Source organism: Panulirus ornatus, chromosome 13, assembly GCF_036320965.1.
Source record: "Panulirus ornatus isolate Po-2019 chromosome 13, ASM3632096v1, whole genome shotgun sequence".
In the NCBI taxonomy this organism is placed as follows: Eukaryota; Metazoa; Arthropoda; class Malacostraca; order Decapoda; family Palinuridae; genus Panulirus; species Panulirus ornatus.
The window spans coordinates 45058407-45076647 of record NC_092236.1 but is presented as its reverse complement, the minus strand read 5'-3'; the positions used below and the strand labels follow the sequence as shown (position 1 = coordinate 45076647).

The window sequence follows — 18241 nt, the reverse complement described above, 5'->3', positions numbered from 1 at the left end:
TGATAAGAAGTGCATGGGTCTTAACCCTCACTTGAGAAACAACTTATGGTCTAAAACTGTTTCCCTATTTTCATTCCCTAAATAGTAAATAAAGAGAGAGAGACAGACGTACAGATAGACAGACAGACATTCACAGAGGCAGGTGAAAATAGACAGAGCAACTTAATGCGAACGTATAGAGGAATGTTTTACTGTTGCGAATAGATTCTACCGCCGAACAGGATGATCTATGACTGCATGTTACAGCTTACTGGCAGATCTAAGTGACCTGGCAAGTAAGACCTGTGGTTTGAAACAGAGAGAGCAATAGAGGTAGGAAACTAGCATGGTATAGTAGTAAATAAGAGACTATGTGACGTTAAGACTGTGAGGGATAAGTTAGCGTGGAGACACATGGTAAAAGATGTTTGGAGAAGAGTAGGGGTCGTCCGTGCTGGAGAGTTAGGGTCGTGTGTGCTGGTGAAGAGTTGTGGTCGTCTGTGTTGGAGAAGATTGGTGGTCGCCTGTGTTGGTAATGACTGGGGTGTTGTCTGTGCTGGACAAGGATGGGGGTCGTCTGTGAACAGGGGTGGGGGGTCGTCTGTGCTGGACAAGAGCAGGGGTGACGACGTCTGTGCTCAAGAAGAGTGAAGTTGTCTGTGTTGGAGGAGAGTGAGGTCGCCTGTAATGGAAAAGTGAGTTTGTTCTAGAGAAGACTGAGGTCGTCTCTGTTGAAAAATAAAAAAGTGTGAAGTTGACTGTTGGAGAAGAGTGGGGTTGGCTGTGTTGGAGATGCGTGATGGTCGTCTGTGCTGGAGAACACGGGTTCAGGCCAGGCCCACTCTTAACTCACCACCAACAACCACACCACAGCTCAGTACTGAAAGAAGGTCAATGAATCTCTTTCCCTCGTATGAGCACATAAGGTATTCATATCTTCGTGGCTTATGGGCATATTTCCCTTATGATAAACGCCCAGTCATGCACCTTTGTCTTGTGCATGAAGAAACAAGATGACAAACAGACAGACAGACAGACAGACGGAAAGACAGATATATAGAAAGACAGAGTTCAGAATAGTTTAAGTGACGGAGGGCTTTCTTTCCCTTGCGTTCTTTACTTTCTGTACGTTGTACTCTAGTGTCCTCCAGATACAACAGCTGATCATCACTTTCCTCATCACGTCTGAGGAGGTGAGGGAGGCAACCCACGCCCAGAAGGTACATACTTGTGACCCTCACCTGATCACCAAGACGGGGAATGCTACGTCCCATCGTCACCACCACCCGCACCCAGACCCAGCACCGATCTTAGGGATGTGGATACTGTCAGATCACCACGACCCAGCTTTCCCTCACCATCACACCCTCACCATGACCCAGCTTATCATCACTCACCATGACGATAAGTAAAAGTTGGCAGTCTCCACCGCTGAGGAATACCGGCTAGCAGATGATCCCAGCGCCATGTTTACATCCTCAGCGTATCCTGGTGCGTGTGTTCTTTGATTCGCCATGTGTCATAAACCACCGGATCGTGCCTTCTTACCCTTGTTTACGGCTGCTCTGAAGTCTTTCGTCTACGATTTCAGTCATAACATTTCTTAACTGTTTCTCTTCGTACCAGAGACAAGTGTTCACATCAACCTTGCAAACGATTGATGCTGATATATAGCACTAACTGTAAAGATGTGATCTCATTAAAGAATTCATTCCTTGTCTCTGGACGCTTCGGTAGGTGTTGTGGTGAGCGATGTTGACCCCTAATCCAGTGACTCGTGTTCGATCCATGACGCGAGCTAACAGCGCACAGCTCACCCAGCTGTTCATCCTTTCTCTTGATCGATAAACAGGTCCCAATTTCGGATGGAGTAATACAGCACAGCTACGACGGGTCGAGATAGCTGACAGGTTGTAACTTGGCTCGAAAGGACCCATGACCAGGGGACATGGACCTCACTGAGTGGCCAGTGACCTTACCAAGGTTTGGTATTACTTTTTTGCTCTTGCAGTCATCCTGTAGGCGTCTTATATAGTGGTTCACCAACACCCCCATGTCCAGTTATGTTCGACCACATGGACATAGGAATAGAGTTGAGCCAGCTGAGGAAGGTAGGATGTCCAGGCATGTTTACATCTCAGGAACTGTCGTGTGTGAGGTGGTTTGTTCAGTAAAACGGAAAGGTTAGTAGACTTGTTTGGTCATAAAAGCGTTCGTTAGAGATTCAGAAGAATGTTTTAATGGTTTCTTGTACCAGGACAAGTGTGAGGCATCAATTGCAAGACGATGATGTGTGAGGTAAGGGCAACGAAAAGAGGATAAAGAAATATTGCTGGAAGTTGGGTGAAAGATTTTGTGTGATCGGGTTGAACCCAATGCCAGGGGGTGATTGTAGGCAGTAATAGCGTGAATGGGTCACATGTATCTTTCTCTGGTGAACAGTCCATGGATGAATCACAGCAGTACGAGGTCGGGTAAAGCGACATGGTAAAGCTTGGTCGGAAAGGACCCATGCAGGGGACATGGACCTCATTAAAAATATATATATATATATATATATATATATATATATATATATATATATATATATATATATATATATATATATATATGTCATCATTATTTTGCATTATACCTAGTCGCTGTCTCCCGCGTTAGCGAGATAGCGCAAGGAAACAGACGAAAGAATGGCCTAACCCACCCACATACACAAGCATGTACATAAACCCCCACACACGCACATATATATACCTATACATTTCACCGTATACATACATATACATACACACACATTTACTTAAATGCAAACGTACATATTCATACTTACTGCCTTCATCCATTCTCGTCGCCTATCCCGCCACACATGAAATAGCACCACCCTCCCCCGCGCGCGCGCTAGGTAGCGCTAGGAAAAGACAACAAAGGCCACATTCGTCCACACTCATTCTCTAGCTGTCATGTGTAATGCATCAAAACCACAGCTCCCTTTCCACATCCAGGCCCCACAAAAATTTCCATGGATTACCGCATACGCTTCATATGCCCTGGTTCGGTCCATTGACAGCACGTCGATCCCGATATACCACATCGTTCCACTTCACTCTATTCCTTGCGCGCCTTTCACCCTCCTGTATGTTCAGGCTCCGATCGCTCAAGATTTTTTCACTCCACCCTTTCACCTCCAATTTGGTGTCCCACTTCTCCTCGTTCCCTCCACCTCAAACACATATATCCTGTATGTCAATCTTTCCTCACTCATTCTCTCCAAGTGACCAAACCATTTCAATACACCCTCTTCTGCTCTCTCTCTCTCTGTCACACTCTTTGTATTACCACACATCTCTCTTACCCTTTCGTTACTTACCCGATCAAACCACCTCACACCACATATTGTCCTCAGACATTTCACTTCCAACACATCCACCCTCCTCCGCACAACTCTATCAGTAGACCATGCCTCGCAACCATATAACATTGATGGAATAACTACTCCTTCAAACATAACCCATTTTTGCTCACCGAGATAACGCTCTCGCCTTCCACACATTCTTCAACGCTCCCAGAACCTTCGTCCCCTCCTCCACATTCTGACTCACTTCCGCTTCCATGGTTCCATCCGCTGCTAAATCCACTCACAGATATCTAACTTCACCTCCTCCAGTTTTTCTCCATTCAAATTTACCTCCTAGTTAATTTGTCCCTCAACCTTACTGAACCTAATAACCTTGCTCTTATTCACATTTACTCTCAGCTTTCTTCTTTCACAGACTTTGCCAAACTCACTCACCAACTTCTGCAGTTTCTCATCTGAATCAGCTAAAAGCGCTATATCATCAGCGAACAACTGACTCACTTTCCAAGCCCTCTCATCCACAACAGACTGCACACTTGCCCTTCTCTCCAAAACTCTTGCATTCGCCTCCCTGACAACCCCATCCATAAACAAATTAAACCCTGGAGACATCATGCACCCCTGCCGCTAAGCGACATTCATTGGGAACCCATCACTTTCCTCTCTTCCTACTCGTACACATGCCTTACATCATTGATAAAAACTTTTCACTGCTTCTAGCAACTTGCCTCCCACACCATATACTCTTAATACCTTCCACAAAGCTTCTCTATCAACTGTATCATAGCTTTCTCCAGATCCATAAATGCTACATATAAATCAATCTGTTCTTCTAAGTATATCTCACATACATTCTTCAAAGCGAACACCTGTTCCACACATCCTCTACCACTTCTGAACCACACTGCTCTTCCCCAATCTGATGCTCTGTACATGCATTCACCCTCTCAGTCAATACCCTTTCAAATAATTTCCCAGGAATACTCAACAAACTTATTTCTGTAATTTGAATACTCACCTTTATCCCCTTTGCCTTCGTACAATGGCACTATGCATTCATTCCGCTAATCTTCGGGCACTTCATGTCATGTTAACTAAAGCTGAATAATCCAAAATTGGTTTTAACCCAAAAAGTCTGGTGTTCCACAGTGCTCATGATTAGTTTTACATCTGAGTGTACGCACTGGGTAATGAAGCTGCAACAAGCACACAGATCAAACCTGTGATCCAACAGTAATAACCCTTGATACTCAAGTCCTTCGACAGTAATGTCCCTTGGTACTCAACTCCTCCTACAGTAATGTTCCTTTGTACTTAAATCCTCCAGCAGTAATGTCCTTTGGTACTCAACTCCTCTTGCAGTAATGTCCCTTGGTACCCAAGTCCTCCAGCAATAATGTCCTTAGGTACTCAACTTCTCTAGCAGTAATGTTACATGGTACTCATTTCCTCCTACAGTAATGTCCCTTGGTACTAAAGTCTTGCAGCAGTGATGTCCTTTGGTACTCAACTCCTCTAGCAGTAATGTTCCTTGGTACTCAAGTCCTCCAGCAGTGATTTCCCTTGGTACTCAATTCCTCCGGCAGTAGTGTTTCTTGGTAGTCATGTCACCCGGCAGTAATGTCCGTTGGTACTCAAATTCTCCGGCAGTTGTGTCCCTTAGTACTCTCGGTTAAAGTCGTCACTTGTTCCCGTCATCAGTCATCTGCTGGAACACATCCTCCCAAACGTCGAACCCATGCAAGCGTCCTTAACGTGACCACTTATCATCAGTGCTGAATTCTAAAAACCCATCAGTCTTACATGTCCTCCGTCAGGAAATAATCTTCAGACTTTCTGCTAGACTTTTGCCTCGTCCCTTCTCGAGTCTACGGAAGGAGAAATATGCTTAATGAAGAGTTACTGATCATCGTCCGGCCATCTTCGTTGTCTGATCAATTTCTTCCTTTCCTGTGACCACCTGCCGATGATTCCGCTCCTTGTTTCCAGTGACCACCTTCCAATGATTCTACTCATGTTTTCCAGCCAGCAGCACAGATTCTTATATGTCTTTTTAGTTCTGCTCTGGATTTAAGTCGTCAAATTTTTAGTGACCATCATAGTTCTAATCATTTCCTCTTCGTTCGCATATGAACATGGCGAAATCTGAAGTACTGAATTGTTTATTCATAGCAGTTGCCTATTTAAAGATGTAACAGACAGTTAAAGTCTGGAGTCTTTCGATGATGATAAATGATTGTTATTACGTAATAGCAGAGCGAAAGAAAAGTTGTAAGATCTGGCAGTGTTTTTGATTACGTTGCAAAGTAGCCGAATTATTCTGTCTGAAGGAAATGTAACATCAGACAGACAAAAGGAAAATGCAAAGAAAAATTGTATATACCTAGTATGGTTTAGAGAAGCTGCTACATAACTGGGACTGCAAAAGACAATTGAAAATTCCTCTTGGTGTTTGAGCAGCTCAGCTGTTCAGAATCTTGTGATCTTTTGGGCTGATGAGCAAGTACTCAAGTGTTACATAAAGGGTTGACAAAGGTCGATCGTTTATGTTTTGTGCGGTAGTATGTTCATCACAGGCAAGTATTTCCGTAAGGAAGGCACCGGGACACTTCATTTGCTTCCGGTTGCAACCTTCACGAATCTCTCTACAAAATATGGGAAAACGAGGAAGAAGTGAAATATTTTGATACATCTTGATCAGGATTACCATCAAACACTGATGTTAGTCCAGCGAATGTGAAAGAACAGTACTGGCGTAAACATACCATAACGAAACTCTAACAGACCACTAGTTACATTACCACAGGCTGGAGATGCAATTTGTAATCTGTCAGGATGAATGACGTAAGACATATTTGTCCTCAGTATGCAATAGATACACTTTGATAATTATTCGAATGATTTTTTATAAGCGAGATGTACTGATGAAAACTACTAGATGAAGAAGAATTCTATTAAAGCTGTGACTCGTATAATGTAAGTATTGCTCTTATTCTAGCCCAATAACCTCACAAGGAAAATATCGGCTGGGAGCTCTGGGCTTTTGCTTTCATAATGATACATTCTCGAAGCTGTCTCGAAATACAAACGAAGCCCGATAGCATCAGTGATTTCTGCCTACTGACTGCACAGTTGTCTTAGCCTTATGTTTGACAATTATGAGAGGATAATAATAGTAAGAATATATATTATAAATCTAACCCAGTGGAAGTCTCATTATGGATTTCTTCCCTGAAATTCAGATTGTTATTAACTGTGATGATAAAAGAGTGATATCACACTTTAGCCAATCCTCTGCACAGAGCATTAAACTGGAACAAGAACAAACCCCTGTTGTAATCAAACTACAAATGAAATTCGACACTTCCAGTGATACAGAATGATAAAACTAATGTGGAGTACGGATGGAGTACTAAGTATGGTTTATTATTTTATATATATATATATATATATATATATATATATATATATATATATATATATATATATTTTTTTTATACTTTTTGTCGCTGTCTCCCGCGTTTGCGAGGTAGCGCAAGGAAACAGACGAAAGAAATGGCCCAACCCCCCCCCATACACATGTATATACACACGTCCACACACACAAATATACATACCTACACAGCTTTCTATGGTTTACCCCAGACGCTTCACATGCCTTGATTCAATCCACTGACAGCACGTCAACCCCTGTATACCACATCGCTCCAATTCACTCTATTCCTGGCCCTCCTTTCACCCTCCTGCATGTTCAGGCCCCGATCACACAAAATCTTTTTCACTCCATCTTTCCACCTCCAATTTGGTCTCCCACTTCTCCTCGTTCCCTCCACCTCCGACACATATATCCTCTTGGTCAATCTTTCCTCACTCATTCTCTCCATGTGCCCAAACCATTTTAAAACACCCTCTTCTGCTCTCTCAACCACGCTCTTTTTATTTCCACACATCTCTCTTACCCTTACGTTACTTACTCGATCAAACCACCTCACACCACACATTGTCCTCAAACATCTCATTTCCAGCACATCCATCCTCCTGCGCACAACTCTATCCATAGCCCACGCCTCGCAACCATACAACATTGTTGGAACCACTATTCCTTCAAACATACCCATTTTTGCTTTCCGAGATAATGTTCTCGACTTCCACACATGTTTCAAGGCTCCCAGGATTTTCGCCCCCTCCCCCACCCTATGATCCACTTCCGCTTCCATGGTGCCATCCGCTGCCAGATCCACTCCCAGATATCTAAAACACTTTACTTCCTCCAGTTTTTCTCCATTCAAACTTACCTCCCAATTGACTTGACCCTCAACCCTACTGTACCTAATATATATATATATATATATATATACGGATTTCCAGGAGGAAAGATAATTTGGGGAGTTCGACAGAAAACAGTAGTAGTTGCTCTGATTCTGTCAATACTGGACTAGACATTTCACTAGATACTCTAATGCTAAGTAGTGGTATGCCATAGTAAGGCTGTCACATCCATTGACTGGGACTCCAACTGTCCTACTTTTAGATATGTGACGAATGCGATGTTTCACTTTTCAGAAAACATAAACTATTAACAACAAAATATTGAACGCCTCTGTGTCATACCTTATTGTGATCATTTTTATATCAGATTTCTGTCATCACTGGCCGTTCACTCCATTGTTGAAAGACTTGTTGTCATGGAACTAATGAACCTTTCCAAAAGCAATGAAAGCAATGTACGATTATCCAGACATCAGTACGTTGAATCTATCCTGGTCTGTTCTGTGATCGGTTCCCCTGCATCGCCTCCAGCTGCGTCTTAGCCGTGGACGGGCCTCGGGCAGACGGTCTTGGTGCTCTCCTGTGTCTTGGTGACGGTGAGGTAGTGAGGGACCCACTTGCTCAGGTACTGAGTACGCGTCACAGTAGTAGCGTACTGTTGGTTGCAGTGTGACTGCCGAACCCCCACGTACTGAGTCAGCGTGCGCGTCACTGTTCCGTTTTGCACATGGGTGACGTAAGACGGATCGTACTTCGTCGTCGTCGTCGTCGTCGTATACCTGTAATGCGTTTGATGTTTCGTCTGCAGCAGCGTCACCTTTTCCGTCTGGGTTACAGTTATACTTTGTGTGTGGACTTGTGTTACTTGCTGGACGGCGGTCTTGGTGAAGTAGTGAGGAACGTAGCGGGTCTGGTGTTGTGTGTGGTAGATGGTGGTGGTGACGGTCTTGTGCGCCTGGTATACAGTCTCGGTAACCGGGGCCTGGAAGAAAGCAGCATTTAGGACCAAGAGAGAGACGAGAGCGAAGAGACAAAAAAAAAAAAAAGAAGAGAGTAAGAAAGGAAATGATACGTATATTTCGAAAGACAAATTCACACAAATGTATAAACGCAGGAAAAATTCGTAGCATCAGGGAATACGACATTATAAGTTGGGGCGAGAAAGTTGACTGTGATGGTGTGACAACTGACTGTGATGGTGTGGTGGCTGACTGTGATGGTGTGGTGGCTGACTGTGATGTTGTAACGACTGGCTGTGATGGTGTGGTGGCTGACTGTGATGGTGTGGTGGCTGACTGTGATGGTGTGGTGGCTGGCTGTGATGGTGTGACGACTGACTGTGATGGTGTGGTGGCTGACTGTGATGGTGTGACGACTGACTGTGATGGTGTGACGACTGACTGTGATGTTGTGACGACTGGGTGTGATGGTGTGGTGGCTGACTGTGATGGTGTGGTGGCTGACTGTGATGGTGTGGCGACTGACTGTGATGGTGTGGTGGCTGACTGTGATGGTGTGACGACTGGCTGTGATGGTGTGGTGGCTGACTGTGATGGTGTGGTGGCTGACTGTGATGGTGTGGTGGCTGACTGTGATGGTGTGACGGTTGACTCATGGTGTGGTGTTTACTCACCGCAGTACTTGTGACGTAAACAGTGTTAGGCGAGCATGTGACGGTGATGGGTTTATAAGGCTCAGACGTCACTACTGTCACGACGCACAGAACCGCTACCAGGCGTGCACATACGGACTCCATCTGCATGAGAAAAAAAAGAAAATATATATATATATATATATATATATATATATATATATATATATATATATATATATATATATATATATATATATATTATCTGTTATCTATACTTATACCTGATCGCCGTTTCTCAGATCAGCGAGGTAGCGCCAGGAAAACGAAGACCCATCCACACATATATACATACACTTACATACATACATATATCAACATATACATATATACATACATATACACAGCCATATACGTGTATATACATTCACATATTCATACTCGGTTGCCTTTAACCATTCTCGCCGCCATCCCGCCCCACAGGAAACAGCATCGCCACCCCCTGCGTCAGCGAGGTAGCATCAGAAAAACAGACATAAAGGCCACATTTGTTCACGCTCGGTCTCTAGCTGTCATGTGTGATGCACTGAAACCACAACTCCCTCTCCACATCCAGGCCCCCACAGACCTTTCCATAGCTTATCCCAGACGTTTCAAACGCCCTGGTGCAGTTTATTGACAGCACGTCGACCTTTCCTCACTCATTCTCTCCATGTGTCCAAACCATTTCAACACACCCTCTTCTGCTCTCTCAACCTCACTCATTTCATTACAACACACCTCTCTTACCCTTTCATCAGTTACTTTATCAAATCAGCTTACGGCCACATATTGTCCTCAAACGTTCATCCTCCTCCATACAACCCTATCTATAGCCCATGCCTCTCAACCATATAATTTTGTTGGAACTAATATTTCTTCAAACATACCCATTTTTGCTCTCCAAGATAACGTTCTCCTTTTCCACCCATTCTTCATCGCTCCCAAAACCTTCGTCCCCTCCCCCACCCTATGACACTTCCACTTCCATGGTTCCATTCGTTGCTATGTCCCTTCCCACGTATCTAAAAACTTCACTTCCTCCAATCTTTCTCTATTCAGACTCACATCCCAACTAACTTGTCCCTCAGCCCTGTTGAACCTAATAACCTTGCTCTTATTCACATTTATTCTCAACTTTCCCCTTTCACACACTTTTCCACTCTCAGTCACCAACTTCTGCAGTTTTTCAGTCGAATCAGCCACCAGCGATGTATCATCGGTGAACAACAACTGACTCACTTCCCAGACCTTCGTATCCCCATCAGACTCCATATTCGCCCATCTCTCCAAGACTCTTGCATTTACCTCCCTCACTACCCCATCCATGAATAGATTAAACAACCATGGTGACACCACACACCCCTGCCGCTGACCGATCTTCACTGGGAACAATTCACTCTTCTCTCCTCCTACTCCTGCACACGCCTTACGCCCTTGATAAAAGCTTCTCACTGCTTCTATCAGCTTACCTCCCATACCACATACTCTCAAGACCTTCCACAAAGCATCTCTATCAGCCCTACCATACGCCTTCTCCAGATCCATAAATGCCACATACAAATCCATCTGTTTTTCTGAACATTTCTCATACACATTCTTCAAAGCAAACACCTGATCCACACACCCTCTACCACTTCTGAAACCACGCTGCTCCTCCCTAGTATGATGCTCTGTACATGCCTTCACCCTCTCAGTCAATACACTTCCATACATATTATCATATGCCTCTGTGGTTTGAACACTTACCCTCATCCTCTTTGCCCTCATACAGTAACACAATACATGCATTCCGCCAATCCTCAGGCATTTGAGCATTGGAAATTCTCATCAACCAATCAACAACACAGTCATCCCCCCCCCCTTTCTTCATTAATTGAACTGCAATGCCATCCACTCTCGCTGCTTTGCCAGATTTCATCTTCCACAAGGCTTTCACCACCTCTCCTCTCTTCACTAATCCACTCTGCACGACTCTCCCGCTTCTTATACCACCCTGAACAAAACACCGTACCTCTGCCACTCTACCATCAAACATATTTAGCAGTCTTTCAAAATACTCGCTCCTTCTCCTCACTCCATCAATACCTGTTCTCACTTCCCCTTTTGCCCCTTTCACCTATGTTCCCATTTGTTTTCTTGTGTTTCGCTCTTTATATACCTCCTTCCAAAACATTTTTATATCATCCTATAAGTTTAATGATACTCTCACACTCCAACTCTCATTTGCCCTCTTTTTCAACCCCTGCACTTCCTCGTGACCTCCTACCGCTTTCTTTTATACATCTCCCAATCATTTGCACTCTTTCCCTTTAAGTACCGCCCAACTCCTCTCTTTTCTCTTTCACTAGCAGCTTTACTTCTTCATCCCTCCACTCACTACCTTTTCTTATCTGCCCACCTCCTCCTCTTGCATGCTACATACATCTCTTGCACATGCTATCACTGCTTTCCTCATCCACTCCCCTTACTTCATTTCTCTCATGTTTTGCTATTCTACACTTAGTCTCTGCTGGCATTTCTTCACACAAATCTCCTTTCAAAGCTCACTTACTCTCACCACTCTCTTATCTCCAACCTTGTCTCCTCTTTTTCGAAAACCTCTACAAACCTTCACCTTCGTCTCCACAAGATAGTGATCAGACATCCCACCAGCTGCCCCTCTCAGCACATCTACATGCAAAAGTCTCTCTTTTACACGCCTTTCAATTGACATATAATCCAATAATGCCCACTGACCATCTCTCCTACTCATATACTATACTTGTGTATATCTCTTTAGATCAGGTATTCCCAGTCACCAGTCTTTTATCAGCACATAAATCCACAAGCTCTTCGCCATTTCAATTCATAAAACTGAGTACCCCATTTGCACCCCATTTGCACCAATTATACCCTCAACTGCCACACTCCTTACCTTCACATTCAAATCAGCCTTCCCTAATATCCTGTCTCGTGCAGCAAAACTGCTGACACAGTCTCTACTATTCCCAAAACACTTCCTTCTCGTGATCTTTCTTCTCGTAGCCAGGTGCATAAGCACCGATAATCACCCGTCTCTCGCCATCCTCTCAGTTTTACCCGTATCATTCTAGAATATGCTTCCTTGCACGCTATTACACACTCTCACAACTGCTTCAGGAGAAGTGCTTCCCCTTCCTTAGCTCGTCCTCTCACAAACCCGTGACTTTACTACTAGGACTTTTCCAACCCATTCTACTCCTTTAACCATGAGCATCGTTTAACTCAGAGCCAGAACATCCAGGTTTCTGTCCTCAAACATACTACCTACGTCTCCTCTCTTTTCATCTTGGTTACATCTACACATATTCAGACAACCCAATCTGAGCCTTCGAGAAGGATGAGCACACCCCGGCTTGGCGCTTTCCGATTCCTCTTTTAGAAATTTGAATACAAGAAGGAGAGGGTTACTAGCCTCCCGTTCCCGCTCACTTTGGTCGTCTTCCTCGCGCGCTGGGAATACGAAGGTAGAATTCTTTCTCCTCTAAGACATAGGAATACAGTCACATGGGTCGATTTCCTGGTCTTTGCCCGGGCTGTTTTCTGTTTCCAATCCTCCCCTGATAGAGTATCACTGGGAGAGAACAGTGTGAATCAGGTGTTTGCTTTGCAGTGGATCAGGTGTTCGCTTTGAAGTGTTTGTGTGTGTGTGTGTGTGTGTGTGTGTGTGTGTGTGTGAAATACAGAAAAAATGATGTGCATGTGATATTTATGGATCTGGAAAAAGCATATGTTAGGGTTGATAGAGATGCTTTGTGGAAAGTGTTACAAATATACGATATGGAAGGAAAACTATGACAAGCAGTAGATTTTTATCAAGAGAGATAGACATGCTCTAGAGTTAGTAGAGAAATGGGTGATTGGTTAGGGGTGCATGTTGGTCTGGGGCAAGGGTTTGGATGTGGTGGTGAGGCAACTAGATGCCAGGTTTTTGGGGACAGGGCAGCAGCTACTGTTTGCTGATGACACGGCGCTAGTGTTTGAAAGGAGAACGTTAAAAATAGATGTGAATAAGCAAGGACATTAGTTTTAACAGTAGAAAAAGACAGGTTAATTGAGTGTGAATTTAATTGAAGAGACCTTAGCGATGGACATGACAGAGAATGGAACCACGGAGGCCGAACTGAGCCATGCGTTGGGTGAGGAGTTTAAGGCCCTCGGCTCATTGAGGAGTCTGTGGAGAGGTTATGGCGGGTAAGGATAAAGATGGGTATTTCTCATGGCATAGTAGTAGCGATGGTGTTACATGGATTCAATGCGCGGGTTCTCGACGAGAAAGTATGGAGGATGGTGAATGTGTAGGAAATGAAATGCTGAAAGACAATATGTGATATGAGAAGGGTTAATCGAATAAGAAATGATAGGGTAAGAGAGAGGTGTAGTAATAAGAAAAGTATGATTGAGACAGCTGAAAATGGTATACTGAAATGGTATAGGCATATCGAGAGGATGAGTGAGAAGAGGTTGACATGGAGGATATATGTGTCAGAGTGGAGGGGACAGGGAGATGGAGGAGTTAGTATTGGAATTTGAAGGATGGAGTAGAAAAGGTTTCGAGGGCTTGGGGCCTAAACTTTTAAGGAGTAAAGTAAATTAGGACACATCCTTCTAATTTACTCAATCCCTTAAAAGTTTATAGCGGGTGACGTGCTCTCAGTGGACTGATCCAGTGCTTATGAAGTGGTCAGGGGTAACCAGGGAAAGGTATGTGGGAAAAGGTTGTGAACAGGTGCCGTGGTATTGATGAATTACACATGACAGCTAGAAAATGGACGTGAGAGAATGAAATCATTTCTTCTTCTACTTCTGGCGCCACATTGCTAATGCTGGGAAACTGCAAACAATTATAAAATTGCCTTCCATGACAGGTAAAACCTGTATATGACACAAATTGCATTTTATGAAATCAGCATGAATTTGACATGACGGTCCAGGTAAAGTAAACAGTAGACTATGAATCAAGGTTTACGGAGTTTACTGTTTGGATCCATGCTGGTATTGGGGAACGAACTACCGAAATACATGCTTCTTTTAGCAGGCACTTGGGAACACTGACCACCTGTACGAGATTATTCCAGGATCTTAGAGGGTGTTTTTGGTGCATTTTGAGATCGATTAGAATTCTCGGATAAAGCCGCTAGCACAGGCCCGCAATGTGGTCGTAGTTTAGATATAGCAAAATACTCATCAAGTTTAGAGTTCATCCATTGATAATGCATTTACGCAAAACATTCATCAAACAATAACGACTACAGACCTATCCTTCTACCCAAAATAGATAGTAGGATACAAGTGCCTTACCTTTGATGATGATTCCCTAGCGACCCTGCGAAAGTGACTGAGGAAGGGAATCTTGATCCTGCCATTATATAGGGATGTCCCCGAAGTTAAGGCGAGTGGTGGGGTTGCTGGGGGGAGGCGACGGGGAAGGTGGAAGAGGTTTGTGTGTGTGTGTGTGTGTGTGTGTGTGTGAACTTGTGCGTATCTCCGCCTGACCGCTCCCACTGCCGACATTTCCGGAGCGTCGTTGTCGTGTGTGTACACCGACAGATCTCAAGTATTGGGAGAAAATCCCGCTGTTTCAGGAATAATCCTGAAACGCCGACAAGAGACACTTAAACCGTTTTCCTTGTTGAAGGACAACTCTTGAAGCAAATAAAGACTGTTAGCCTAGTCTTCCTGTTTCAAAGTACTCCTAAAACTGACAAGACACTCGCAAACTCCTCTTTTTTTCAATTCTTTTTGTGATAGATAGATCTTCTATCACCACTGTTACTATGTTATTATCACCAATGTTACAGTTTTAACACCAGTTATGCTTTTGACAACGTCTGGATTTCCATCGCCTCTCGTTTTGTATTGTTTCTGAAATTTTATTCATATCTTAACATACCTCTACACCACTGTTGTTATCCTTTTAAAACATTTTTTATTTTCCTAAAAAGCATCATTTTGATTTAAACTCCTGTCATGTTCTGATTTATTGACATTTGAATACCACTCGTAATCTAGTTTTGTATTTCACTCATTACATTTTCGGACAACTCTTAGCTGCATTTCAATATTGCTCTCTTGCTTTCAACACTATTCACAGAATGATTCTTATCTTGTTCTTGTATTTTCCTTATCTTTTTCTCATGTTTCTGAAAATAGCCTTATGTTCTGATACTCCTCTCATGTTTTGATATCTTTCTTATTAGGTTTAAACACAAATCTTATGACTTTTAAGGCCAAACGGATCGTTTCACCAGCCATAACATTCTGTTCAGCACCGATCTCATATATTTGTAAAACATTTTTTTTTTTTTTTTTGTCGCTGTCTCCCGCGTTTGCGAGGTAGCGCAAGGAAACAGACGAAAGAAATGGCCCAACCCACCCCCATACACATGTATATACATACGTCCACACACGCAAATATACATACCTACACAGCTTTCCATGGTTTACCCCAGACGCTTCACATGCCCTGATTCAATCCACTGACAGCACGTCAACCCCGGTATACCACATCGCTCCAATTCACTCTATTCCTTGCCCTCCTTTCACCCTCCTGCATGTTCAGGCCCCAATCACACAAAATCTTTTTCACTCCATCTTTCCACCTCCAATTTGGTCTCCCTCTTCTCCTCGTTCCCTCCACCTCCGACACATATATCCTCTTGGTCAATCTTTCCTCATTCATTCTCTCCATGTGCCCAAACCATTTCAAAACACCCTCTTCTGCTCTCTCAACCACGCTCTTTTTATTTCCACACATCTCTCTTACCCTTCCGTTACTTACTCGATCAAACCACCTCACACCACACATTGTCCTCAAACATCTCATTTCCAGCACATCCATCCTCCTGCGCACAACTCTATCCATAGCCCACGCCTCGCAACCATACAACATTGTTGGAACCACTATTCCTTCAAACATACCCATTTTTGCTTTCCGAGATAATGTTCTCGACTTCCACACATTCTTCAAGGCTCCCAGAATTTTCGCCCCCTCCCCCGCCCTATGATCCACTTCCGCTTCCATGGTTCCATCCGCTGCCAGATCCACTCCCAGATATCTAAAACACTTCACTTCCTCCAGTTTTTCTCCATTCAAACTTACCTCCCAATTGACTTGACCCTCAACCCTACTGTACCTAATAACCTTGCTCTTATTCACATTTACTCTTAACTTTCTTCTTTCACACACTTTACCAAACTCGGTCACCAGCTTCTGCAGTTTCTCACATGAATCAGCCACCAGCGCTGTATCATCAGCGAACAACAACTGACTCACTTCCCAAGCTCTCTCATCCCCAACAGACTTCATACTTGCCCCTCTTTCCAAAACTCTTGCATTCACCTCCCTAACAACCCCATCCATAAACAAATTAAACAATCATGGAGACATCACACACCCCTGCCGCAAACCTACATTCACTGAGAACCAATCACTTTCCTCTCTTCCTACACGTACACAGGCCTTACATCCTCGATAAAAACTTTTCACTGCTTCTAACAACTTGCCTCCACACCATATATTCGTTAAAGCCCTTGCACAGGCCCCATCAATCTGTCGTATGTTTAGATATAGCAAATACTCATCAAGTTAGAGTTCATCCATTGATAAGTATTTCTCAAAACATTCTCAAACAATAACGATCAGACCTATCCTTCTACCAATTAGTAGATACAACTGCCTTACCATTGATGTGTATTCCTTCGACCTCAGTCTGGAATCTATGACCTGCCATTATATAATTCCCGAATTAACGAAACTGTGGTTTGTTTGGGGGCACTGAAGAGTTTTGCTTTGTTTGTATGGCTTGAACTTGCATTCCGCCTACCCTCCAGCACCCGACATTCCGGAGTCGTCATACATGTATAACACCAAACAGATCATCAATACTGGCGAGAACCCCTTTGTTTGAATAAATCCTAACTGCAATACATCCAAACCGTTCTTCTTGTTGACGGACAACTCTTAAGCAATAAAGCTGTTAGTCCTGTCTCTGTTTCAAATATTTCCTTAAAACTTGACAGAAAACACCTAACGCAAACTCACTCTTTATCAATTCTTTTCTAAATAATAGATCTTTCTCATCACCACTTACTATGTTATACTCACCGATGTTGCAGTTTTAACGAACCATTATGCTCTTGTCAATGTCTTAATATATTATATATATATATATTCATTTGGTGGTCATGACACTTTTTTTGTGAAGTACGAATGATTATTCTTGACAGAAAATGTGTATTTGTGTCTCACTAATGCACGTTAAATGTGTGTTCGTCGCAGTCACCGGGAGACCGCCCTCATCCTCAGCACGTCTGATCCAGCCACGTCATCACCACAAGTTGTATGTTCCCGCCTGCCAACTGATGCTATTGTAAGTACAACTTTTATATTCCATAATTGTATTTCCTGATACATGTGACACTTTAGACATGTTAGTTTTTCTTTTACTTGGACTCTTGGCCAGTAGATGCGCATGGGAGCTGTGAGGGCTTGTATCAAAATGCACGAAGGAAGGGTTAAGGTTGACGAGTTTATGTCCTTCTCTCATTCCGTCTAGTGATTTGTCAATTTCTTCCCAGTTTCCTCTGAGGTATAGTACCGCAGCTGAGGTAGTTGGCCCGGCTACGCATGGTTCAGCTGTCACACACACACACACACACCATACAGCCACTGCACGCACCAAGTCACTCTAGGTAGATCTTGGTTTCCAGCACAAAGCCCGCCTGCCAAAGTCTTCCCATTCTAAAATTCATAATCACAGTGATTTGATTCAGTCTGATAGGAAAGATAATACCGCCTATTAATGTACAGGAAAACGCAAATCCCGAGCTGGAGTCAACGCGAGTGTGATTCATTGTTCGAGATAAAATCAAACATTGACATTGTGAAGTTCAACGACCTTTCCCGCCATCAAAGAACTGAAATGAGTTTTCTTCCACGAAGCAAATTCTTATACCATAGAATTTAGGATTTCATGTAGATCATCCCA

General features: G+C 43.4%; 1 long non-coding RNA gene across 2 annotated transcripts in view; it reads left to right on the top strand.

Moving 5' to 3' along the window:
- The window catches only part of LOC139752827 (uncharacterized), a 149665-nt gene that overhangs the window by 56357 nt on the left and 75067 nt on the right, over window positions 1–18241 (top strand). For both annotated transcript variants that reach the window (XR_011713592.1, XR_011713591.1), the window contains exon 2: window positions 17533–17623. This is a non-coding gene — a long non-coding RNA (uncharacterized lncRNA). The remainder of the gene's footprint in view (window positions 1–17532; window positions 17624–18241) is intronic.